This window comes from Aquila chrysaetos, chromosome 9, assembly GCF_900496995.4.
Source record: "Aquila chrysaetos chrysaetos chromosome 9, bAquChr1.4, whole genome shotgun sequence".
In the NCBI taxonomy this organism is placed as follows: Eukaryota; Metazoa; Chordata; class Aves; order Accipitriformes; family Accipitridae; genus Aquila; species Aquila chrysaetos.
Window position 1 is genome coordinate 8,270,543 of NC_044012.1, and position 27,228 is coordinate 8,297,770.

Sequence of the window (27,228 nt, forward strand, 5' to 3'; positions counted from 1 at the left end):
CTGGAAGTTGGTTCTGAACACCCTCTTTAACAAGATATGCTGCTGAAGGTAATAAATAACTCTGGGAATCTGGGCAGCAGTAGCTTTTCTTAGAAAACCAAAGCTTTCAATGTTGGCTACTTAAAGTTAGGCCCCTAAATTCATTGTTAAGTACCCAAAACAAATTGCTATGATGATGAAAAATTCCACTTAGCCACAAATCTAATTTTGACAATGTGAGCTGTGAGTACTCAGAGCTTTGTAGAAGCAGACCACTTTGATCTATGTAATCAGATTTGGCATTTTGTCTCTACTTAGGTCTATCTAGGAGCGATGTTTCAGGAATATTGTTGAGGCAATGTCGTTCAGGCAATATCAAGTGCAGGACATTGTCATTTTCTTGACAAGGTTAGAAACTTTCTGTTCTCTTCCCAAGTCAGAGTTTTTTTCACTCTTTGAGCCCTAGAGCCAGGAATTTCAGTAGTTCCCTGTATCAAGAGGACAGGTGCAAACTCAGCAATATTCACATGCTTCATGGCACCAGGTCGGACCCAACATTTTGGGGCCAGAATTGGGGAACCATGATGGCATTCAAAGTGCACATAGATGTCTGGTGTGATCTACAGAATTACTTGAGCAGAATGTAAACTGGGGAGCAGCATTCCACTGCCTTTCAGCAGGAGTGTGCACTATTCATTTTGAAAATGCCGTGGGGACAAGAATCAGAAGAGGATCTGATATTCATACCTTTGATACATGTGATATTGCAGGAGTAATTTTCAAAAACCAATCAAGTTCTCTTGAAAACTAGGTACCAGTTTTACCCACTGTCAGGAACCCACATTTTTTACTTAAATAAATTTCTTCCCGTGGAATTGGCATAACCTTGCTTCTGGATAGAAACTTCCTACCATCCAGCCTAAATTTATTTCTTAGCACTTGAGCAGGGTCTATCTGCATCATTATGTACCTAAATCCCTTTAGGAATCTTGACTTTTGTGCTTTCTATCATAAAAACCCAACAAACTACATACTGGAGTTGCTTTGCCTGCTACAGGTATGGCAGGTCACTGAGGGACAATGTAATCACCTGCATCAAATAAAACTCCAACATCATATGATAAAGAAAAAAGAAAAACTTCATGTGCTGGGTGTTATGAGCCCAGGGAGAGAATGAAATGGAGAGGGTCCTACTGTTTACCAATCCCATTTCATTTAATAGCACTCTAATGTAGTGACATAATTATACCATACTAATAAGTTATGAGCTCTTTCACAGCTCTGTAGCTACAATAAGGTCTTCTAAATTTTACTGCTTCTTTCCCGTAACTGGTCATCTGCTGTCTGTTGTCACCTGGTAAGAAGCATAACAAGACAATAAATACAAAGAAGCAAAGAAATGTGAAAAGCTCCAAGCAATGATCTCAAGCACCCTTGCAGATTTTCTTTGTCTGACAATTTATATTTAAAAATTAATCCAGAGCACCCCCACAAAAAATCTATTTTACTTGTTTAACAAAATAGAGTATTGATTTGCCAAAGCCTAAACAAAGCAGCCTACATGATTCATTGATCAAGAATTTGGGCTCAGTCCATGTGATCATTAAGTTCTTTGTCAGATGTATTCATTTATTCATAAGCTTTGTTTATGGCAGGCCCTTTTCACTGGCTCATTTCAAAATAACAAAAACCAAATGCCTTCTCTACCTCCATTTCACTGAATACAGAAGACAAAACAGAAGGTGCTATCAACTTCAAAGATTTTATGAGCCTTTTGAAGAATCCAGGAACTCTAGAGGCTTTTATATAAGTCCAGGCTTCAGTAATATTTCGGAATTGTACATCATGAGTATAAAATTCTCCAAAGAAAGCAACCCCTTGTGCTGCCACGTGGGGAACCTAACCAAATTTGAGAAAGTCAGTAGTTAAACTATTAGGAGCTCCATATACCTTTGTACTGTCGTTCAGGAAATGCTGGTTGTGTGACGTAAAGCCATTGTTTTGGTGGACTGTTGTTGCAATAAAATATGTCTGTTGGAAATTTCTGATGCAAAGGATTATAAAACAGTATCTGGTTAAAACCCATGCCTTAATCAGAAATCAAAACCTTTTAGCTTTTTCTCAGTACGTTCTCTGTGGTTTAAAGTAAGCAAAGCAATGAGAAGCAAAAGAGTTCTGAATTCTCTTTTTTTAACATGGTACTGTTTTAAATTCCAGACTTTGCTGTGCTGTATAGCTTAATAGTAGGCAGGAGATACTAACAATGAAAAATGAGTCCTTATAATCAATATCTGAGTATTTGCTGCACGCCATTAATCCTGTATCAAAAAGTAACATCACAGTCATGAAGAAGTTATTATAGGGTAAAGCAGGGTATGATCTTACATGGAGTTAAACAGCCTGTGATAACGGACAGAGTTCAGCATCTTCCCTGAAACACAGGCACGTTAGGTAACCCCTCAGTGGAAGCTGGATAAGCTCTACTGCCTTTCCCTTGGGGTGCTATGGGTTAAAGGCGTACTCAGAGACAGTTACCTCAAAAGAGCTGGCATGTTCACTCACTTACCTTGTCGTAATTCCACTGTAAGCCTATCTCCTTAGTGTGCAGCTGTCAACCTTTTAACATCAAAAATGAAAATAGTGGGAAAAGAAGATGAAACAGTTTGTGATTTTTTTGGTCTTGTTTAAAGAAAGAATAAAGTAGTCTCACTCTCAGTAATTTATACAACTGAAGTCTAATTTGCATGCTGGATGGGCTACAGTGCAAACTACGGAATACAGTCTGACTTCGGGAGCCTAGGTGTCTCTGAGGATGTGGAGTTACGACTTTCTGTGTATCTACAGATTCCTGCAAAGATGGTAATGGAAATCCCTCTATATGAATCAGGACATCACTGAATAAATAGCATAAAGTACTATGGCAGTAGGGAATACAGGCCTCATCCAGAACTGTGAGGAAGATGGAATTTTTTTCCACAAATTGTATGCAGTGGGTTTTGGATTAGACACCAAGTCTGTAGTTGGTACACAGTTGTGGTGATATGGACAGAGAATTTACTAGCTCAATTTTTATATATTTGGTTGGGAGAAATGAACTTTATCCTGACCAAACTTAGTGTGGATAACTTGGTCAAAACTCCTGAATAATAATAAGTAAGTTGAGTGTACCTCCATGCTGGGTAGCCATTTGAAACCTCAGTGACACGTTCTCTCTCAGAAAATTTTGGGGGCCCCTCTTAAAAACAGTGAACTTGTAAACATCTCTTGCTGAACTCAAGCATTTTTTATCAGCGATAGGCTGATTTTAGACTTAACTCTGGTGTAACTGCTGATTTAGTGCCAACAATGGAACAGAGAACAGAATCACACATTGCCCAAGGCAAAGTCCTCGCACAGTCTGTTCTATTATCAATAAAAGTCACAAACCTTTTCTGCAGTGAGAGCTCATTACAAATATTTTTATGCTCTGCAACATTCATTTCACTGAACTTTTCTTCTTAAATTTAACCTATTTACATTGGACAGAGACAGTCATGTATTATGAGCAATAAAAAATACGACATCATCAATATGTACAGTGTATTCTCTGCATATACAAAATGTATACACACACACATATATGTATTAACTGCTCAAGCAGGCTCAGAGAACAGAAAAAAATTAACACATTTGCTTAATAGTAATGCTATATATGTATATATACATTTTTCTTTTAGCAACATATTTGTACTATGCTTTCAGTTTAAGATTGAATATGTGCCTCAAGAAACAGGCTTTAAATGGATGCACACTAGCTGGCTACAATGGGTAATTTCATTTAGGCACAGAATTACAAAGTAGCCATTTTTAACTTCAACTAGATTACACATTTACTAAACCTTCCATAAATCCATCATTTGGCTGAGTCACATTGAGAATTGTTTTAAATAAATCTATGTGAAAATTAAATTTAAGTTGAAAAGCAGCAGGAAAAAGATGTATAGTAAGTACTTCATTTGTTGTAATGGGACTGTTTGGAAGGAATACAAATGCACTTCAAATTGTAAAGAGCATAATTATTTTTCCCGAGAAGCTGAATGAAATAGAGCAGCTTCTGCCTATATAATAATTTGATATGAATTATCCTCATAAAATTCAAGTTGTATTTTTAAAATTAAGTGTTTTCTTGGTGTATAGGAAATTTCCAAATGAGTTCTCCTTTCCTTTGTTTTATTAAAATGGCCAAAAAGAACATAGGAGTTGTCTTAGCTGGTTGGACCTGTAGTTCAGCTTCTGCATTATACTACTTTTGGCAGTGGACACTAACAGATGCTTCACAGAAATTGCAAAAACCCGTTTATTATAGAAACCAGTGTGGGAATGATGGGGACGGATGGGACATGAAGGGCCTGGGCAAAACCTTAAACCTGAAAGGACCTCAAAGAGGTCACTTAGTCCATCATCCTGCCCCAGTAATCCACTGAGAGGGGACTTTTCATTCTAACCCCTGACAGTGAATCTGCGTTTCAGGGTCTCTCTCCCTTTCTCTCATGTCTAACAAAACTGCAAATGTGCATATTATCTGTACAGTGTCTAATCCTTTTCAAATGCTGTATGAGATTAGTGTATTAAATGACTGCAAAAGATCTGGAGTGCTGTGTAGTAAATAAATTTATTGCTAATAGGTAATTGCTGGGATTCTGAGACATTTTGTATCGCTTGGTTTTGGTTGGGAATATCAGCAGGAAGGAGGATATCATTCCAGACAGCCATCCATCAAGTGACATTTAGGAGCTTTAAGAAACGACTGTTAAGAACTGTTAGATTTAATGACTCTACCTCCTTTTCCAGACAGCCTACGAAACTTGTTCTGACAAAAAATGATTAAAGACTCCCCCCACAAAAACACCAAACAAAAAAACCCAAACCAAACCAAAATGGCAAGATTTAAAGTAGGAGTTATTTAAGAAGAGAGAGGGCCAGTCTTTGCTGCACAGTGGAGCACTGAGCAACTATGCAGGAGCTGCTTCCAGAACTTAAAGCAGTATGTTTACATCAACATGGTGCTGGGATGCCTAATGTGTGCCGCTGAGAGGCAGATGGTCTTAGCTCAGAGCTAGCTCTGTGCTACTACAGCAATAAGCCGTTTGGAGTTTGAACTAGTATCCTCCACAGCGCAACACAGTGCTGTATGAAAGTACCAGCTCAGGTTAATGTTTCTTCATCTGCCTGTTGGCTCTCCTTGTGAAGTCTGTCACAGGGGAACCAGCGTAATGAACTTAGGGTATCTGAAAAAGCTACCCCTACTTAGTTTACCTACTCCCTACCAATGCTTAAGCCAGCGTTTAAAAACCTCCCCCCCAATTTTCTGTCTTTTTTTTTTTTTTCTTTTTGTCTTTAAAGATTTATGCCCACAGCCAAATGCCAAATAAAGAATAGTTTTCTTCTAAAAACGTTATTTTGGCACTGACCCTCCTCCATGCATAAGACTTTTTTGTGGAATTTAACCTCCAGGGTAAGAATGATTGATATCCTGTGTATCGTAGCCCAGGGCCTGGTCTAAAAATGAAAAAATTGTAAACTCCCCTCGAAGGAGCCCTATGAGATAGGGATATGCACTGGACAAGAGAGACACAGATGTAGCTAACTGTTTAACCAAGATACTATATCATGAATGACAATGGACAGTTACACTGTACATTGATAAACTGTTAGCTTTTGTGGGTTTGAAGTACGCTGTCTTTGTCGCCATTAGAAAGTTTAAACAGGATTTTTGTTTTACTGTGTCTGTCACCCATAATTCTGTATACTTCCATCATCCTCACTTTCCTTTATCACAGTTATGTTATTTACCCTTTTTGAGACAGTTCTGATCTCTACTCTGTGTGTGGATGGTGACATACCTCTGGTTTGATACAGTGTTAATTAAATACTCTTTGGGTTCTTTTCTTAAGAGAGACAACACTAAACTCTTTAGAGACTTTGGCTTAAAAATAAAAATTGTGCCAAAGAAACTGCATGCATTAAATGCCTACTTTATAAAGTAAGTAACTGCCTTTGGAAAAGAAACAAATGCAAATTCTAGTTACTGTGCTTGAAAGAGGTGACAAGAAGAAGTGCCAGCAGCTTGGCTCCTGTTGCTGCTTTATTGTCACAAATTGTTAGTTACATTTGAAAATTATGGATCTCTCTCATTGTGAAAGTTGTGTCTGCCAGTTGGTGCCTGTACAGTAGAGTGGGTTTACCCAATTAGCAGAATTTCCCATGCAGGACCCAGAATAGCTGTGTGTGCATCCTAAACGTTACCACAGCTGAGGCTCATCCTGGGACTCTGGTGGTCTGAAAACAACTGATTTACCAGGTGAGCTCAAGGCAGAAGAAGCTGTACAAAGCACGTCTCAGTGGAAGTCAGCCTTGGCACATCTAATCTAGCTATATTTGTCTATAGTTCTCTCTCTCTGACAGATATAGTCTGCCCCAATCACAAACACGCTGTGCAGCAGACAGAACAGTATTTTTAACCCCAGTGCACTCATGAAGTGAAATAGGTCATGGAAACAATGACATTTAAGTGCTACTTGTAATCTTCATCATGGGCCATCTCAAGCTATTTGCATCTCTCTTCTGGCACTCAACCAAGTGAAACTCACCCTGTGTGGAGCTGTGTACTATTCAAGCCACATCTAAGGCTCATACTAAGATGATGGGAGTGCTATCAGGTAACTGCTTTATGGGAAAAACATCTGAGGGACTTAAGAGACTGATTTCATGTAAGTGTTCAAAGTAAAAGAGGAGGCATGAGTGGAGAAAGAGCAGTCCTGAGAAAACACGAGCTTAACTGCAGTTCTTCATCTGCCAGTGGACTGAATTGCATGTTCCCTATTTTGGGTTTCATTAAACACTGGAAACCTAGTATGGCAAAGTATCCCATCAATAATGCAGGACTGTGGACCTTGCCCTATCTTTTTGCCTTGTTGCTGTATATAGATTTCTGCACTTTTCTAGTGCGGGTAGGTAGACATGCTACAATTCCAATTGAATCACAACCTAGAGATTAATCTGAACTTCAACTAAAAGCTATTATGATAGAATGCATTACAGAATAATATGTAATGAAGGACTATAACAAAAACATGAAGTATCTGCCACCTTTATAAGTAGATGGACAGAATGTAATCATTAAAAAAAAAAAAAGGAAAAAAAGAAACATTTTCCCCTAACTATAGTAATTCACATCTTTTCCCTTCCTTTAAAAAGTAGGTAGGGTTTGTAGGTAAATTTTTGTTTCTCTACTAGGCAGTGGAAATGATGACTTCTTTATACAGAGAAACAAAGTTGCTATAGCTCTCCTAATCAGTGTTTTGATGATCTACAGGTCATGGCAGACACTGCTTTATTAATTGGTCTCAAGTTAACAAAAACAGCTTTGTTCACAGAGCCATTCTAGTAATAAGAGAGTGCTGGGAAAATGCTAAACGTATCAATAGCCGTCACTCTTATTTTAATGGCTTGAGGAGCATCCAAATATATCTAGATGACTTTGAAAAAAATGTGATGATTTTTATTTTAGTTGACCTTCACCACTATAAGGCAGTCATGATCTAAATATTTAATAACTCTGCTTCTTTAATATTTTGTCTTTCATTAAAATTAATTTCTAATTTATCAATGTATATAGTATGACATAAGTCCTATCCTGTAATGATCATCTGAGTGCTAAGCAGTATAAAATGTTAACATAGTCTACTTAGAAATAATGTATTTTGTATTGTGCATGTCTCTTTAAAATTCCTTTTTTTTTCTTCTTTAAAAATATATATCTAGTTCATTCTGATATTTTGGTTCCTAAAAACTTCTAAATATAATTTTTCCTTTAAAAATAGACACAACAGAAAAAACTGTTTAAATGGGGATAAATATAAAATAGGATAGAACACATTTTGATTGAACAATATGACATACAATGCAATTATTATGTAATTTATTAAGGTATTCTGGGAGGAGGGGAAAGGTTTTTCTGCTCAAAACATTTCCCTTTCGTACTTCCCTAAACTGTGTTTTGATTTTTCTCTTGAATGTTTTTGTGGTTAAGATACCAAACCAAGCTATTCATTATTCATCCACATCTAGATCTGGATGCTCTGGATGCAAGCTGGGACCCCCAGTTTAAACAGATCTTAATTGTTCTATACTTTCCATTATTGATCAGTTGCATTTGTTACGTTTTGAAGAGTCACTGTTAACTTTTACATGCCCCACGTCTCATTTTGTGTAGTTAAACATGGGCTCTAAATGAGCGCTTCCATTTGTGGCATCTGTTGTTTCCCTCTCCAGCCACCCTGTATGTCCCTCCTGCTGGGAGAACCTGAGCTGACACAGTTGCTGCTGGCAGTGTCACTGTCTGCTTTTCATCCAGAAAAATGAGTTCTGTGTCTTAAACACCCTAAAGGAGGCTGAATTGGATGCTTTATGTCATTCTGCATTTTACTCAAGCAGCAAAGGTTACTCCTTCTCTATTCCCTTTCATACTAGCGAGCGTATTACTCAATAGCAGTATTTCAGAAAGGCTCTTATGGGAAATGGGGTGAATGAGATCAATGCAAAATTGCAAAACCGTGTGATGCAGCATTCCAGAAGCATTGATTTTACTAGGAAAACTGTATGCTGAGTTACGTGTCATTTTCAGCATCAAGGACCCTCTTTCCTGTTGTAAAATTTCTCATTTTCAAGGATGTAATATAAAAAGGGCTTCTGGATGCATTTCATTCGGGTATATAAGAAAACAAGGCATATTTAAGCATAGATCTCAGCAAAACAATGATTACCTGTATTTCTTGGAGACAAGCAAACCTTTATTGTGGTCAGACACTACTGACAAAAACCAGAGTATCGGAGATTTTTTGGTTGTGCTCCTTCACGCACAGTGTGAATCTGAGGATCCATGGATCCACTTGAATTTTAAAAGCATCTTTGCTTTACGTAAGAAATCAGTGAGCTGTCTGACCATGATTTGTTCAACAGTATGTGCTCTCATTGGGTATACTTCCCACCTCCTTGGAGTCTGTGAAAGAATAGCAGTGATCACTGTATTAAGCACTTAGTAATAGAAGCTTAATAAATTACTTCCTATCAGGTGAGCTGCCATAATAGAACAGTTCATGTGTGTACTCTAGCCTGCTCCCCTCCCCAGGTAAAATGCAATAGTCTGTTACTCTGAGCTTTTCCCTAAGTTGTATAGCTCAGAAGCAGGGAAGGCTATTAGTGAGCACACGAGCCATTACTAACAGCTATGAGATTCAGTTGGTGCACAGTAACTTCTTAGACCAGTGTAGTTCAGTTAAATGTGTGAGCCCCATGTCTAGTTTTGGAAATCTCTGTCTTATTTTGGAAACCTACTTCCCCCTCAATAAAAAAAACTCCAAACAACCCAAAACAGATTAAAGAAACTTTCAAGTTTCTCAAACCTATTAAATGCTGTTGTTCTCAATTTATTCAAATTAATGTGAGGCAGCTTGGCACATTTAAAGGGCATAAAATGAGGTTGGAGGTTTGAGCTCTGATACACTTGACATACTTTGTTATGATAGGGAGGTTTTGCTTCATAGAAGTTTAATTGCCCCTCATGCAACAGTGAGGATAGACTTTCTAGGTCAAGGTCAAGATTCATAGGTACCAAATCAAAGAGCCTTTCTCTGAATTAGTTCTTGCCCTAAAGACAATAAAATACATTTCTGGACCCCACATGGGAATGCTACTTGCAAAGACCAGATTCTATTTTCTCCATTACTACTAAAGAACAAAACTGTTCCAGCACAAAATGCTCATTTTTAATTTCATGACAAGTTTAAATTGTGGTATGAAAGAATACAAGATTGATAATCAGTGGTAACTCTTTATATCCAGTTCTCAGAACACAGTGGAGTGCAGGAGGTCTGTTTTGAATTACTTCCCATATTTTAGGGAATCTGAATCTACATTTTTCCTCCCTCCCAGGAAAGTGTCCTAACCATAGGATTAGATTGTAAAGGAGTGCATCTGCTCCCTAATTAGTATGTTATGCAAAATAAACTGCTTCCCTAAAAAAACCTGAGAAAAACATTCTCTCACAGGGTGCAACATACAGTGGTGATGAAGCACCCTCCAGAAAGACAGATAAGGATTTGAATTTGAATTTCAATTCCCTGGATAGAAGAAGCTGTGAACTGAAGTACCCTACCTCTTCAGTGAGTAGTTTAGCTACTGAGATAAATGAGGGTAGAAGAGGAAACATCTACTTTTTAGCTATCTGTCTAAAAGAAGGAAATTGTCCTTATTTTTTCAAAAGAAACCCTGAATGAAGGTTAGCATTTCCCCCTACCTTAAGTCTACAGAAGGAAGTGTTATTTAAGACATACGTGATCCTTCAGGTTTCCAAATGGGTACTTTAAATGGCCCTCTATCCATGCTTGCTTTTGGACTCCAGTTCTTTATTCCTACCATAAAAGCAAGACTGAAAAGCAAAAAGCAAAAGAAAAATATTATAAGATTTCTTTGTTCATAATTCTTCATGAAAAAAGTTTGCATTTGACCAATACTAATATGGAATATGGTTAGCTGTCTGAAAAGAAGGCAGCTCAAAGTCCTTTGAACATTACGTACTAGCTACTGCCATTGAAAGTACAGACATGCTGGCTGATTCAGGAAGAAAGTTCATTTTCCATGTTAGTGTCTAAATTCTAAAATTGTATAAATTTTGATGTTGCCCTGCCCCTGCACAGAGTCCCAGTTCCAGGGTCACTACGCATTTGGGATTACCCATATAAGACTACGTAGTGTATTTATTCATCGTGTTTTCTCTTGCACAGCAAATTTGTATGACACTTAAGACCAAACAAGATTTTTTTCTTCTCTCAATACAATTCCTTAAAATATCAGCATTCACAATATTCATTATTTATTATATTTGTGTAAAATATTGTATCATTATTGTCACAGAACAAAAATATCAACTAAAGTAATTGCATAACCTTTGAATAAACACAAGGCTTGCTGTTTTCTCATATCATTTAATATTACTAACTGTTCATTCTCCTTAGCTAGAAGCAGAAGGTAAATGCTTCTAAAGTCCTAATACAATCTTACTGAAAAAAAGCACTTCCTCTCAGGTTGATGATACCGTGTTAATTTTCCCTAAAAAAGACATGTAAGTATATAAAAAGAAACTTGTATTTTGGCTGGATTTGCCAAAAGAGTTTTCCTGAAAAAATCTAAGAGACTGTCTCCTTTCTAAGTACCCTTAGTGCTCATGAAAAGGTAGTGGGGTGTACAGAGCTGGAGCTGGAAGTCATCCATCATGTCTGGAAGGTCACTGCATTCCTACTGACCTCAGCACTTGTGACTCAGTTCCACACTGAAACGTAAAGGATAAGAGACAAATGCATTCCCTCACTGGTGGCTGAACTAGTTACTTGCTGGAAAAACCACCCCCACCCCCAAACAAATCACACTACTTCGTTTTTTTTTTCAAAGCACCATGTAAATACCACTTAGAAATATTACTAACACTAACCTTATTCCTTTGTTACAGATGGAGAATCTTAGGCATTTTATGGAAATAGCACAGCTGTGACTTGCCATCAGTTCAGCCAGCAGTCAAGCAAAGAATGGAGCTCAGTTCTTCAAAGTTTGTCCAGTCATGTATCTGCTAGATTGCTTTACCTCTGAGCGAGAAGCCTGTCTTGATTTTCTTACTAATATATGGCCTGAGACCAACTAGCAACTGCAACAGTTTCCAGCAGGTAATTTTCTGAGCAGATTAGAGTCAATGACTTACAAATGAGAACTTTTTTATTCCATAGTAGAGCAAAAGGCATTATTTCCTGGGAACTGCAATCTGCCCATTTATCTATTTAGTGTGTTTACTTGGATTTTGTATTTAGATAGAAAAGGCATTTCAATTTTATGGCGTATCTGTGGCATGTTATGTTGAACTCTCAAAAAGTATTTAATCATTTACTAGTCATGCTTTGTGTCTGGTTAAAGATGACAAGTTGTAATAGGTTAAAATTAAAGGACAGAAGTTAATATTGGTAAGTTTCTTGGCACCATAAGGTCTCTACCTATTGAAGAAACATTCTGAATATTCAGTGGAATCTCAATAACTTGCCCTGATGGTTGGAAGATTCACAGAAAATTTGAGTTCGAAATATTACTGAGAAAAAGTGTCTACCTGGGAAGAAATTTTTGAAGGTACAAACTGGGAGACTGGTATCTCTTTTCTTCTTCTTTTTCCCATTGTCTTCATGGACAGATAATCTCAAATGGACTTTGTATGACAGCGTTTCACCTATAATGATTATTACTTGACATATGCCATGAAACTAACTAAGTCTGTACTAGGCTTTTTTATTTTGCTGAGAGGTGGGTAAGCACAGACTTTCTGTGTGCATGTTCACAGGGATTAAGCAAAAATAATAATAGCAGGCTTCGTTTCAGTGTTTTAGTAAATGCTGTACAGCAGCTACTGGAATACTCAAATTAGACCAGATGTCATAATGCCAAACTCTCATCCCAGCAGAGTACCACATTAAAAAAATTGTTACTTTTGTTTTTAATTTACTACTCTATGGATGAGAGAAGTCCCATCTGCTTACTTTATTTTTAAATGAAAACATAAATGTTGTCCTGTGGTGACATTAGGCTAGATATTACATAGAGCCAGAGACCCCAAGCAGCTAAAATTTACATCTAACAAATATGTTTTCTTACATACAACCATCTGCATGATAAAAGCAATGAATAAGTTTGGGAAGCTAGTGTAAACAGGATTCAAAGTGTGACCCATTTTTGTGCCACTGTGGGAATAAGAGTTACAGAATTTCAGGAAAGTCGGAACCATAATTTCTCCTATGGGGGAAGTCTGGTCACACGGGATAAAGGGAAAATCAACTGCTGGAAAGATTAGATCTGAAGACAGTAGCAATTCAGCACAGCTAAAAGCATACAGCTTTTGAAGGATTTCTCAGGACTTCAGAACCACCTCTAAAATCTTAAGCCTGTCTCTGATTCTATGTCAGTGGGAGTTCTGGTTTCACAACCCACTTGTAAAAGAGTAGCTGAACACAACAGAGAAGTGAAGAAATGTAGTCTTTTCAGTTTGAAAGGAAAGGGGAAAAGATGATGGGGATATTAGAATGTCTTTCCCTCACAAGCACAGTTCTTTGATTGCCTGTTGAAGAAAATAAAAACAAGCATGTCAGAATGTTTTTCTGGGATTACTATTAATGAAAGTATCAATTTTTTTTCCGTGGGGAGGTAGTCCAGCACGGACAGTTTTGATAACTTGCAAATCACTTGTTTAACTTTTCAGAAGAATTTGTTCATGACTCAAAGAGTAAAATTTCAGACAATTTGCTTTTTGCCTTTTTTTCCCACTGGAGCTACCTTTCTAACAATGCACTTTACGGTTTCAAGCCTACAACTTCCTTCAAATCAAGCCTGATGAGATCTGGTGTAAGAACTGGCATTAGTGGCAAATTCTGCCTGAGTAGGAGCTCCAGGAGTTGAATTGCGCTGTCTCCCCTTACAGTTTCAGTGTTTTATTTGCCAGTGATAATTGATACATTTGCTAGGATAAACAGTGGCTGTTTTGTGGTCTAAGATTCTTGGATGCTGGTGTTTTCTTCTATTTAGATTAACTGTCAGACTCAACTGAAGGTGTTCAATAATATTCTTTCTTTTCCAACCTATAATTAAATTAAAATCAGCTCGCACTTTCTAGGTGTGTTGTGTCATAGAATCATGGAATCATTTAGGTTGGAAAAGACCTCTAAGATCATTGAGTCCAAACACCTAACACTGCCAAGTCCACCACTAAACCATGTCCCTGAGCACCACATCTACATGTCTTTAAATACCTCCAGGGTGGTTTCAGGTCTGTAGAGACCCTGCATGTCAAATGCTTCTGGTTTTCCATCCATATACAAACTTCACCATGCATATATGTCAAAAGCCTCATTTTATAGTCCTCATTGGTTCCAAATTTTCCATCCCAACTGGTGGGAGCTGTCTGCATTCCAAGCGTTCGGCTCTGGGTAGGTGCCGTCAGAGATTGTGTGCAAGGCCTGAGATACGGGGGCTGCAGCAGTTGCCTGAACCGGGCTCTGGCAGAAGCCATCCCACTGTTGTCCCACAAGCGGGTTCAGTACCCGGTGTGCAATAAGCCAATCTTACGAACAGAGCCGAGATAATTTGTTTATTTCATGTCTGTGCAGAGATGGGTGCCAGGAGGTAACTCCACAAAGCCAGCACACCACACCAAAGAAAAACAATGTATTTTATCTGTTACATGATTAGTAAAAACCCACCTAAATTCATATTCATTGGTTAGTAGTCATCATCTCATGTACTATTGGCCAGTTATATTTAAATTAGCCTCGCTTGCTATGTAAACTAGCGTGGGGGGGCAAGTTCTTCCAGCCTGGAATTGAGTCGGAGGTCACGATCTCCCCCTGCCACCTTTACCTTTCCCTTAGTTCGTGCTTCTTTGGCAATCATCCGGCCTTCCGCACCTTCTGGGGCAGGATGTTTCCTTTTATCAGTCTTTAGTTCCCTCTTCAAGGGCATAGGGGTTAGCAAAGCATGCATAGTTTATACAAAGTAATCAGGCTTGCATAGTGAAGCTATCCAGTAATGGTCCTCCTTGAAGGACAATGTATCATGTTTAACCTTAAATTGAGCAGTATCACCAGGGCTAGGCCATAACTCAAACATATGACTACACTGCCTCTGTCAGCCTGCTGTACAGCTGCCCACCCAGGGAGACTGATGAAGAGCAGAGTAAGATTCATCACCTACTGAGCTGATGGTTGGCTATCATGGAAATGTTTAAAAGCAGAAAAAAGACGACTGTAGTATAAACTATTGGATTAAGCAAGGCATGGGAGTCTAGTTAAGTGGATTCTGACACATTTCATTCAGGAGTGCAGACAAGAATTTAGGTATAAATCCCTCTTTTAATTTGCCTTTGGAACTGAGTATTTAATGAATGACTTGAGAAGGGACTGACTGCTGCCACATTTGAAGATATCACACATTTGGGCTGAAAACTAATAACATCTGATAGACTGAACTATTTTGTAAAATCTTGTATTTAGTATGTAAAATGGAAAACAAGGGCAAGATCAACAATCAAATCCCAGCAAGAGGAAGGACCTGTTGAAAAAGGAGGATGATATCCTGAAAGTAGAGCTCTCTAATTATGTTCTACTGCTCAGGCATTGTGGCCAGGCTAGAACAAGCCATATAGGAAGACTTGGGAGTTCAGGAGACATAGCACAGTTCCAAAGCGTTCAAATGATAACTAACTAAGGAATAAATTAACAAGTAATTTCTTCAACCTCCATCAGTACTTTTACAACATTCCCTCTATGTATGAAACAGCAATTTACATAAAGAAGCACAGAAAAGCAAAAAACATAGCTAATGAACTTACTACTTCTACAGTTTGGGGGGAAGAAAAAGAGAATTATCATCTTTCTTCACATAGTTAAGTAAAAGGAAGGGGCTGATGCCTTTGCAAGATAAAGATAAATATTTAAAATAGAAAATGCTTGATGGGTCCTAGGTTTCAGCTCTTGATGGGTGACTGTACTCTCTAAAGCACTTCTGAAATGCAGGTTTCTCATTTGAAAGGGTTCTTCAAGGTTCCTACTGTAGAGAAAAATAAGAAAAGATAATTATTTACTTCCACTCTGAATTATTTTTAAAGCATTCTGACTTTTCAGAGTGTGAGAGCGCAACTGCCAGTCACACTATTTTTATCAGACCCGATATGAATGGAAGCCTTTTTGTCTTCAGTGAGCTTTTAGCAAATGCCCAGAGATTAGGAATCAGGAATTTGCAACATATAATCTGGCTGTGACTAGTTCCGGCTGTGGCTTTAGCAGGTCTTCTCGACCTTCTGATTCAGTAAAATTAATAGGGATTCTGCTATTTACCTTCTGGGCATATTGTAAAAATTAACTCTTTGATGCCCCTTGTAGATGGACAGAACTGTAACTGCTGATTATTAATATCCTTAGATTCAGCAAATATTCCAAGACTCCTTTTCATGGAGCTATTGATATCAAGGCCAGGAGGGCCTTGATCTTGTCTTTGATTAGTTCAATTAGTCTGTTTCCTCTTATATCATTTTTAGACCTTTTAATTGCAGTTATAAATTTTTGTGAAACACAACAGTTAGAGATGCTTACTGAAACATTATAAAATAATGTTAATTAGGATACATGCATACGTTTACATATATATGTATGTACATATGGGTAAATGAGTGAAATCACTAGTTTAGTGATTTAGCAATAAATTAGTGAAAACACTAGTATTTTTTTGTGATTGGTAGTCTGCATTGCAAAAAAAAGGTTAAAGGACTTGGCAGAAGTCTTTCCATTTCCTTTGTCCTTGGAGATTGTCATAATGCAGCTCTGTGCATTTTCAGCTAGACTTTGCCAGATGTCTACTTCTTGCATATATTTGGAAGAAGTTAAGCTTAATTTAATTGTGCCCCAATTCAAGAGAGTATCCCTATGCTGGCACGTTGATTAAGCATGGTGGTAGTTTTAATTATCTTCTTATCTCTCACTGGAGTGCAGTTAGTGGAGCTGATGAAATTAACCCCATAGATAAATACCCTTTTTAAACTGGGGCCTCAGACAAGGATAAAGCTTTCTTTTCAACATCAAAAATTAGCCTTCACCTGTCTGAAGCCATTTCTTCTCCACTTCTCTATCCATCTGCGGATCACTTCCTCAAGAGAGCCTGACATTACAGTTGAATCACCTTTATTACTGGCTTTTTTTTTCCCCTGATAGTTTTGCACTTGCCTGTGATTCATTGCTGTCTTTTACCTCTGACAATGCTAAGTTGGCTGCTCATGCCTTTTTTTTTTTTTCTTTTTTTTTTTTGCCAGCTGTTCCCCTCTCCACATGACTAATTCTATTGTGTGGGTTAAACAGAAATGGCACAAGACCAGCATTTAAAGGATGCAAGTTAGTGCACTGAAGATTTGAGGAGATACAGTGTCAGTTTTACATGTCACATTCCTGGTAAAATCATAGCGATGCAGAGCGCTAACATTTCATTTAAGAATCAAACACATTAAGATACCATTTTCAAGTGTTGCGTTTAAGTGCCTTGTAACACATTTAATTTTCTTTCTGAAAATACCCTGTCAGAAGCCTGTAGGAGAAACAGCAGCATAATTTAAATGTCACTTTGCTTCCCAATAATGAATTTCATATTCAGTCACTCTACTCCAGTGACAAAGCTCGTATCTCTGCTAGCACGTTTCTGGTCATTTGACACTGTTTTCAGTTGGGTGTGCACAGGAGCTTGAGTGCACTTTTGTATACTTAATCGTCCGGGTTTTACTTAGCACAAAAGAACCGTAACTTGGACAGAAGAGCAAAGAGGGACTCCATAAATGAGAAGGTCATTCACAAAACAAAGGCAAAAGGTACTTACTGTAACGGAGTTGTAACATCCCACTATGCAGCATCTGAACTTTTCTTAAGTTTTATGAGTATCAAGCCATTTGCAGACTTTCTGTGCATCTCAGATTATTAATAAATACAACAGAATTCCTGCTTGCCTTCTTATAAATACACACACTCAGCATTCAGCTGCAGAGATGTTCAACTTGCCCTGGATCGCCAACCTGGCAAAACATCTGAGAACAGTTCAATTTAAGGTGGTACAAAAAATAGCCCCTGATATATATGTGTGTGTGTGTATATATATATATATATGCATATATTTACACAGTTCCATATGCCCTGCGAGACAGAAAGCTGGCTGTGGTGGTCCAGCAGCATAATCCTGACTCATTTTCTTACAAAGCTATCAAATGGACACAAGAAAGCTCAGCTTGTTCACATCCAAGAACAGTGTGGGGGAGAGCAAGATACTCTGTGTACATTTGTAGGACTTGAAACTGCTCATTTCACTGCAAAACACTATAAAAATTATTCACTTTAATCCAAACTATAATTCAGGCATACCTAGGCTGACACACAGCCCCTGCTTAAACAGTAAAAGGAAACAATGTCTACCAGCTAAGAGGGGTGAGTAAAGGAGAGTATTTCCTCCAGTGGCAATTTAGGCAGGCAGAGTATCACTACTGACAGCACAATCTCACCTCTGGGATCAAACTTACAGTCCTGCCCAGCACTGAAACTGCCACATGAATTTCCTGAGTTCCTCCATTTTGCATCTCATTTGCAGAAAACTACCTCCAGTTATACAAAGATACAAACATACTCTGAGAGGCTGCATCAGCCCTATGAGAGATTTGTTATAGTTATTGATTCCTTGTTACAATTTCTGCAGCCCCTGAGATATCCTTTGAGAGCTAACATTAGAGTACTGGCCAGGCCAAATCTTGCTTCACTTATAGGAGCTGATGCGTTTACATCTTAAGGGAATATTGATCTACTGCAAATAATCTTTTTTTGTTTCAAGCAAGCTGAAACTCCAGAGGAGAGAGACAGGACAGCAAAGCCCTTTGGCAGTGCTTATGAAAAGCATCAGAATAAAATAATATTGCTTTGAAAACTTGCAAAGTGAATCCAAAACTTCATGGCAAATGTGATATGGATGGGAAGCTCACACATGAAGAACGCAACTTACATATGGCACCTCTTCTTAAGTGAGCTTCAGCAGTGTCTGGCACAACTAACCCTTTAAAATATCGTTGCTGTTTATTTGTTTACAAAGGACTTAAGAGGCTGGAAAAGAAAGGGAAGATGCTAAAGGATAAATCCACTAAAAAGCATCTTCCCTTCTTGCTGGTAAAGAATTCAGAACAGGTGTTGTCAGCCTGTTACTGTTGCTGTCAGCCAATATCAAAAGCAGTTGGCAATGCTCTCATCATGCAAAAATTCCAATCAGATTTCTCAGTATATTCTAATTACTGTAGTGACACTTATTGTGAGCCTGACTACCTTATCACAGCAGACAAGTCTGCCGTCTATTTAGGGTTTATTGGCTCTTAAATTTCTGCTTCCTCTAATTGCACATCTATCTTACCAAACAAATTTAGAAGTCCACATTTATTCTTCACCACCTCATGCTTTAATCCTCTGCACATTAAAGGTTATGCTGTCATCTCTCACCTACATTGTGATTATGTCCACCCAGCTTCACGCAAAACTTGCTTTTTCTTTCTGCACACATTATCACTTTCCCATGGGATTCATCCAAATAATGGCTTGCTCTGCTGATGGTACCCATATACAGGTAGTTATCGGGAACTCTAGCACAGAAATGTCACTTCTAAATCCCTGTTTCTTTGCTATTGTGCCCCATATGAAAAAGAAGGTTTTTCATATAAAACAGCTAAGGATTGTACATGCTTTTCCACCCTGAAGGTCTTAATTTCATTCATGTCTATCAAAAGCAACTGGCAATAGCTTTGCAAAGATGCCGCCAAGAGCTAACTGTGGCACAGTTAATTGACGCATGTTACTTCCCTCAGAAACACTGAACTTATCACTTATTTTCCTGATCTGGACCTGTTTCAAATAAGCTGGAGAGCAATACAAACTTCTCTTTTGATTTCAGCAGATATTGGATCATATTCCTAAAATGCATTTTAGTACTACTGAGAAACAAGCATTTATATACAGCAAGGTATGCATAAAAGCAAATTACATTTTGCTTTCACAAGCACAGTGGTCAAGATGAGTAAATGAATAAATTTAGGAAACTATAAAAAGAGGGAGTGTATTGCTGTAATTTCCATTCCTCATTTTGCTGTGCCCCAGTTGAATTTTACTCCAAATATTTTTGACTTTTGCTGATCAGGCCATGGATTACCTTTCCTGTGAACCTCTGTGCTCACGTGGTCCAATCGATGCAGAACTGCTCTCTGCAACAGTACCTAACTTAACACAAACATCCTTTTCACACTATGAACCTGAAATCTGGAAGTTTTTCCCATTGTATGGTCATGATAGAAATCTGACACTCTGGTAGACATTGTATCTCACGCTTTAGCTAATCTCAGTTTCATGAAGTTAACCATGTATACTGATTTTGGTAAGTACAGACGCAGTTAAATTCTCTTAGTGTTAAACTGTGTGCTGGTTTTGGCTGGGACAGAGTTAATTTTCTTCACAGTAGCTGGTATGGGGCTATGTTTTGGATTTGTGCTGAAAACAGTGTTGATAGTTCAGAGATGTTTTCGTTACTGCTGAGCAGTGCTCGCCCAGAGCCAGGGCCTTTGCTGCTTCTCAGCCCACCCCACCAGCGAGGAGGCTGGGGGGGCACAAGGAGTTGGGGGGGGACACAGCCGGGACAGCTGACCCCAACTGACCCAAGGGATATCCCAGACCGTATGACGTCACGCTCAGCACATAAAGCTGGGGGAAGCAGAAGGAAGGGGGGACGTTGGGAGTGATGGCGTTTGTCTTCCCAAGTCACCGTTAGGCGTGATGGAGCCCTGCTGTCCTGGAGATGGCTGAACACCCGCCTGCCTGTGGGAAGTGGGGAATGAATTCCTTGTTTTGCTTTGCTTGCGTGTGGGGCTTTTGCTTCACCTATTACCACAAGTTTTCTCACTTTTACTCTTCTGATTCTCTCCCCCCTCCCATCGGTGGGGGGAATGAGCAAGCGGTTGTGTGCTGCTTGGTTGCTGGCTGGGGTTAAACCACAACAAACGGAGTTTCAGAATGCCTTGAAAGTTACCATAAAGACACTATGAAATTATGGGAGTTCCAGAACTGCAGTTGTGCATCAAGAAAACACACCCCAAAAAACCCAGCTTTTGAAAATATCTGAGAGCAACAGGATCATTGATTTTTGTCCTCCATAAGTAGAGCACTCTTCCAGAGTATGAAACCTCTAGTTGCAAATTCCAGTAACTTAAACATGAGATTCACTATAAGCAAACAAAGGTTGAATCATTGTCATCATCCAAGCTAAGAAAACTGCAAAAACTGAGAAAACAAACAGTATGAGGGGTTTATAAATTTATCTTCACAAATATAATTTACATTATTATTATGCTTATAGGGAAAAAAATTTTGCTCCCACTCTGATTTTAAAGTTTAGCTTACTCCTTCAGTCAATTTTCTGTTATATAATTAAACATTTATACTTTTTTTAAAAAGAAACTGGTAAGTTGCACATCCTTCCTTTTTCCTAGAGATAAAAGTAAATCCACAGTCATAATGTATGATCACTTTTGAAGGAGAAGAACTTATGTTTTGGACCACAGATGGAGAAAGTATTAATTGCTTAAAGATAATTTACACAGTTAGAACATTGTATCCCTTTTCTCACTCTTTATTCTCAAATTAAACTGTTCTGTCACAACATTTATTTAAAATATCTTCCGCTTATGATATCTGTTTGTGCCATTGAGTGAAGTCTCTTTGTATGAATGTTTTTCTATATGCTCAGCTACTCTCTTTCATCTTATGCTGACTTAATGACAGCCCCAACACTAATATTACAGTTGAGGTCACTGGCCAATGATTTTACTACGTATTATGATAGAGGCTGAAACAAGTAGACAGTGCAGGCCACATCCCATGTACCACCAGATCTGCACAATAAATTGATATAGAAATATATGAGACATCATGTAGTTTCTGTGCTCTGGGATCATGTAACCATGAGTTCAAAAGGGAGTAGTAATTCATCTAATTATTACTACTATTTGAGATAGGGAAGCAGAGGGAAAGAAACTGCAAATTCTTTAAAACACATATTGTAAGTTGCAGTTGAATCACTAAATTTAGGCTTGAGACTTCTTGGTTGGTAATAATATCAGTGCTGATCATCACTCAAGTTGCTATTTTATTTTTGATTTTTACGATTTTTCTCCCATGTCAATTTTTAATTTATTTGTCGTGATGGCCAAACAACTACAGTTCTAGCTGTGGAAAGTGCCATGCATCCACTTAAACTGGGGGACCTAAGACTGCTTTCCAGAACAAAGTTAACCAGGCCTGGCTGCATCCTGACTGTGTTGAAATCAGACCCAGGCACATCACTCTGGCCTAGCTGCCACTGGCAAGAAAGCCTCAGGCAGATGAGGAGGAGCTCCAGCAGATCTCTTGTTTTGGATGACTGGTAGCCACAACTGTAACATGCATTTTGGAGCACACTGTCCTGCAATTTAGGCACAAATACTAAGTGCCAAATAGAATTTTGAATCAATCCTCTGCCAATTAAGAGTAAGATTAAGTTCAAAAATGAGTGCTATCAAACATATTACACTTTGGAAGAAAGACAATTTTCCATAGTGGAAGTAAGACTACACTGCTGTCTATTACCAACTTTATTTTTAGATGTCCAGACTGAATTTAATTGAAGCTATCTAAGCTCTCAAAGCAAAGAAATCAGAGGAGGTTTTTTTATAGATTCATACACAAAAGTACAATTGCTCCCCTGGAGCAGTTTTTTTTTTAATTTTTTTCATCTTTAGGCTTACCCAGCTCTTTAAATCATTCCAGGCTGGTTTCTCTTCAATTGTTACTCATTTTGATGTTGCCTCTGAACTGAACACTGGATTCTGGTGATCATCAGCATGGAGTGCTATTGTTATACACTTGGACAGAGACTGGACTTCCTGCTGGAAGAATGGCCATGACAGTTACGCATGCTGATCCAAAACATATTCACAGGTACATACGACACACAATAGCTCAAGAAAAAAAAAAAAAAGACCTCTTTAGGTACATAAAGAAGTGATGTCTAAACAATTAGCATGTCACAAAAGAGGCCAGCTATTTAAATGATTACATTATACAGGGAACAAATAGGAGTATCTCTTCTGCATACAAGGACTTTTCATTTACAGCTTTAGCATTACTTTTTTTTATGCTGCTTTGGCCACTTAAACAGCTGCTTTTTTTCCTTTTTTTTTTTTTTTTTTTTAAAGTTGACTACATTTTATACTCTCCACAGCTTTTATATGGTTGTATAATGCTTTTTCTTTTTAATTTATTTTGTTACCTATGTGGGTAAAATTAATAGTGAATGCTGACTTATTTCATAAACTTTATTAAGCCTTTGGGGAAACTTCAGTGTGCTCATATGGAGAGGCAATATAGAGTGTATCCACTGTATCATGACACAGAAATTACAATTCTAAGCTAGAAATAAATGACATTCCAGAAAAAGCAGAAGGAACAACATTTAAGGAGTTAATAATGAACCACTTGTCTTCATTTTCAGATCCTTTAATCCTGCTATTGTGCAGTTTTCACACAGTGCTAAATTGAATTACTGCATCATTTTTTACAATTTCTTCATACAGTTGACCCAGTTTATAGCAGGTTTGAAAGCATTATCATTGCTTAAGGTTGAAAGATGCTGCAGTGTATTGCATTAAAAGTCAATCAGCGCAGAAGTATTTTGATGTAATTTTGCTTTTGGATATAGAAGAACAGATACCCAAATGAAGGATGGTATTTCATTTTGTCATAACACTGTCACATAATACAGCATGCCTTTTTTATACAATATGTATAGTCTCATTTTATTATATTTCTTTCTCTATGTTTCTGGTTCTAATAAAGTGAATCCTCAGTTTATGCCTTCCAATGTTTTTATTAACTTGTGCAAGAAGAAAATTGAAAAAAGTTCTAATGTATAGCTTTTTACTATTGTGTAGCAGATATATTTAGTTGGATACCACTAAAAAAAAAAAAAAAAAAAGAATGCAGTGTTTCTAAACATTATGCCACTTCTAAAATGCTCCACGTGAGAAATTCTCTATCAGAAATCTTCCTATTCTGAAGGGCAGTGCTTTCTACAGCTTTTTTAGCACATAAACATGGTGCTGAGTTTAAAAGACATTTTAAGCAATGTGGTTTAGGTAAAGCATTTCATTCTCTCAAGGTCATTCTTTATGCTTCAGGTGTTAATTTGTGTTGTTCTTGAAGTATTCGTATTATTGATAGTAGAGTCCTTAGTATATGTTATATTGAAATATTGCTAATGTATGAACTGTAACATTACATTTTTAATCTAATCAATCAAATGGCATGCATATGCAGTAGATGCTTGGCTTTTACTAAGATTAATTACCATGTGCTGTGAAAACGAACTCTGTAAGGTGAAATATTGCATGCGCACAGACACACACAATGAGAAGAAAAGAAAAGAAAGCAAATTGTGCAAAGGGATGAGCACTGTAATAAGTTAATGACTACTTCTGTCATTCAAAACATATGCATAGCCTTTAAGACAACACAAAACAAAGATTAAACGCATGTTAAATCAACTATCTATTAAAGCATTTAGAGCTTTTCTCCAGATTCTACACGAAAATTATGCAATCTGTTGCAAAACTAAACACTTGTCTCCCAGATGGTGCTCAGAGTCTGTCTGAGCAAACACCCCTTCCATGCTCTGTGTAACAAATTGTGCATATTTTTTGTTTGCTGTGCTTCTTTTTATGCATTTGAGGACATTTACACTGTACATGGTACGTAAAGATGACTACATTTGCATTGTAAAACCCAGTGATGTTGTATTTATATACCTGATTGCAGCCATGAAGTGGAAGATACTTCATCATGGAAAATGGCAATATCTCCCTTTTCACTGGCTAGAAGTTACAAACTTATTATGCTTACTGCTGGTACTGATCTGGGTTGTAATTCTCACAGGTCATTGACAGTGGCCCATTAAATAATAAGTAGCTAATTGCTTTTTTTGAACTGTGCTGCAAAGTTAAGCTTCTATGACAGTGTTTTGAGGGAGTGTTTTACCATGCCAAATAATAGTTATGATTGAAATGGGAATAAGATTAAAGCTGCACTAATACTTTTATAATGTTATTAAAAGGTACATTATTCATGCACTAGAAACATAGGGATTACCCTCCTGGCTGAGACTATGGTCTAGCTAAAAACCTATGAGAAGATACTAAAGCATGAGAAAGTCATCTGCAATTGATGAGGCTGCTATTCAGGTTTTTTTGTTCTTGCCACATGTTTTTTAGTATTTCCTCTGCCTTGGTTTCAACTTGTAAAATGGAGATAATAGTAGTTCCCTATTTGACAAGAGTGAAGTGAAAATTAGTACACTGCTGTTAGTGAACTACTCAAATATGTGGTAGGGGACTAAGTATGTACCTGAGATTAGCAGATATTCCTTTAGTGGAGAAGCCCAGTCTGATTATCATTTCTAAACAGTTTCTCCAACCTTACCCTGCAGACACAGCAAAGTATTTCTTTTGAGATTTAGTCAGCTATCTGGTTTACAAAAACCCAAAACTATAGGAAGAATATTCATTTAGTCTTAGTATCACTAGACGTCATGTGTAAGACTCCATGTTTGAAAAGGCAAAGGTACTCACATGCATAAACTGAATGTAAAGCTTAAGCAATGAGGGAACTCGAAATACATTTCTCTGATGAAGTACTCTGCAATATGTCTTCCTTTTTTACGTTGTTCATTGTTTCAGCTTCTGTCACAGAAGAAGCATGTGTATTAAGTGAAAGGAGAACTAAAAAATTAAAGTAAAATAATATCTTTTTAGTTCATTTCTGTAACTTTTTAATAGAGACGTAATTGTCTCCATTAATCAGCATAACTTTTGTTAAATCCATGGGGCTTTAGAGACACTTTAAAATAACTTCATATTTTGGAAGGATGAAAATAATAAAGTTCAAAAGTTGGATGCATGGAAATTAGATACATAATACAGCAAAACTGCAGGGGAAGAATTTAGCTGGCAAGTCCTCCAAAGCATAATTTTTCGTGTCTTCAAAATGCCAAGGGAGACAACCAGCACGCCAGATAGTAAGACTCCATATGATGCATCAGAGCAGGGTCAACCTGAATTTTAGATTAGGGCTTTGTCTATTCAGATCTCAGTATCATCAAGGATAGTCATTCCACAATCTCTCTGGACAATCTGGTCTAATGTGTTAATCAGCTGCACTGTGGGGAAACTTTCCTTTTATGTATGGAATTTCTCTTGCTACATCTGGTATCTGTTGCTTCTTGCCCTTTTGCTGTACATTTTGAGAAGAATATGGATCCATCTTCTCGATAGCTCCCCTCTAGGTAGTTGAATACAGCAGTTAGATCCACCCTTAGCCATCTCTTCTCCACAACGCACAAACTGCTTCCCTTCAGCCTGTCCTTAAATGTCAGGTGCCCCAGCTCCCAAACCATGTTGTAGCTTTCTCCTAGACTTGCTGCAGTGTTCTCTCTCTTGTCCATGGGGTGCAAGAGTGGACATAGTTCTCCCAATAATGCTTCATCAGTACTGCATAGAGAAGCGCAACCACTTCCCTGGCTATGTTCTTAGCAGCAGCGCTGTGCTCCTAATTGCAGCCCATACGCAGTCAGGTGTTGCTGCCACAACGATGCAGTGCTGAGTCACGATGGCCCTTTTGTCCACCAGGACCTCAATTCCTTTTCTGCAAGCTGCTTTCTAGCTAGTCAGCCCCTTTCCTCTATCATTGATTTTCTGTCCCAAGCTCAGAACTACGCTTTTGCTCACTTGGTTTTTTGTCAGCTCTCCAGCCTGGTAACACCTCTCCGAATAGCAGCTTTGCTCCCCGGGGTAGCGTGTAAACTGGTCCATGCAATTTGGTGTTACCCATGAACTTGCTGAGCGTGTAGTCCATGCCATTGCCCAGGTTGCTCATAAAAATAGTAAAAAAGTATCAGCCCCAGTATCAACCTCCAGCATACATCTCTTACAGCTGGTTGGTATTTGGACTTTGAACCACTGACACACCACCTTGGAACCACTGTCTCTTTGAATCCAGCAGTGCAGTCAGCTTTCACCCTTGCAGCTGTCCTATCCAGTTCGTACCTTCCCAGTTTGGCTACAAAGATATTAAAGGACACTTCTGACAACCTGGCTGAAGTCTAGGTTAAGAGACATCCACTGCTCTGCCCTAAGCCACAAAGCCAGTCATTTCATTATGGGAAGCAATCAGGTTGGTCGTGCACGGTTTGGCCCTGCTAAGTCCCCACCGGCTGATACCAATCACCTGGTCCTTCAGGTGCCTGGAAATGCTTTCCAGGAGGCCTTGCTTGGGACTGAATTGAGTCTTTATGGCCAGCAGTTCCTAAGACCCTCCTCATCTTTTTTGAAGATGCTTTCTCTAGTCCCTGATTGTCACGACTTTTCAAAGATGACAGCAGCCTTCCAATCACATCAGCATCTTTGGATGCATCTTGTCCAGCACCATGGACTGGGAGGCTTTCAAACGAGACTGGACAAGGCCCTGAGCAACCCACTCTTGTTGACTCTGC

At 38.2% G+C, this 27,228-nt stretch overlaps 2 long non-coding RNA genes across 3 annotated transcripts; one reads left to right on the forward strand and one right to left on the reverse strand.

The window, feature by feature from the left end:
- Nucleotides 1–1,218: 1,218 nt before the first annotated feature.
- On the reverse strand, nucleotides 1,219–11,611 carry LOC115346367. 2 transcript variants are annotated; one of them, XR_003925120.2, is made up of 4 exons: nucleotides 11,507–11,611; nucleotides 10,316–10,447; nucleotides 2,546–2,595; nucleotides 1,219–1,333 (listed from the first exon to the last, which is right to left on the reverse strand). It is a non-coding gene; the product is annotated as an uncharacterized LOC115346367 (long non-coding RNA). The 2 variants fall into 2 exon arrangements; XR_003925119.2 differs by having other exon boundaries at nucleotides 1,220–1,333; nucleotides 10,353–10,447.
- An 8,054-nt stretch (nucleotides 11,612–19,665) lies between these two features.
- Nucleotides 19,666–23,537, forward strand: LOC115346368. The gene is made up of 2 exons (XR_003925121.1): nucleotides 19,666–20,031; nucleotides 21,870–23,537. It is a non-coding gene; the product is annotated as an uncharacterized LOC115346368 (long non-coding RNA).
- Nucleotides 23,538–27,228: the final 3,691 nt, after the last annotated feature.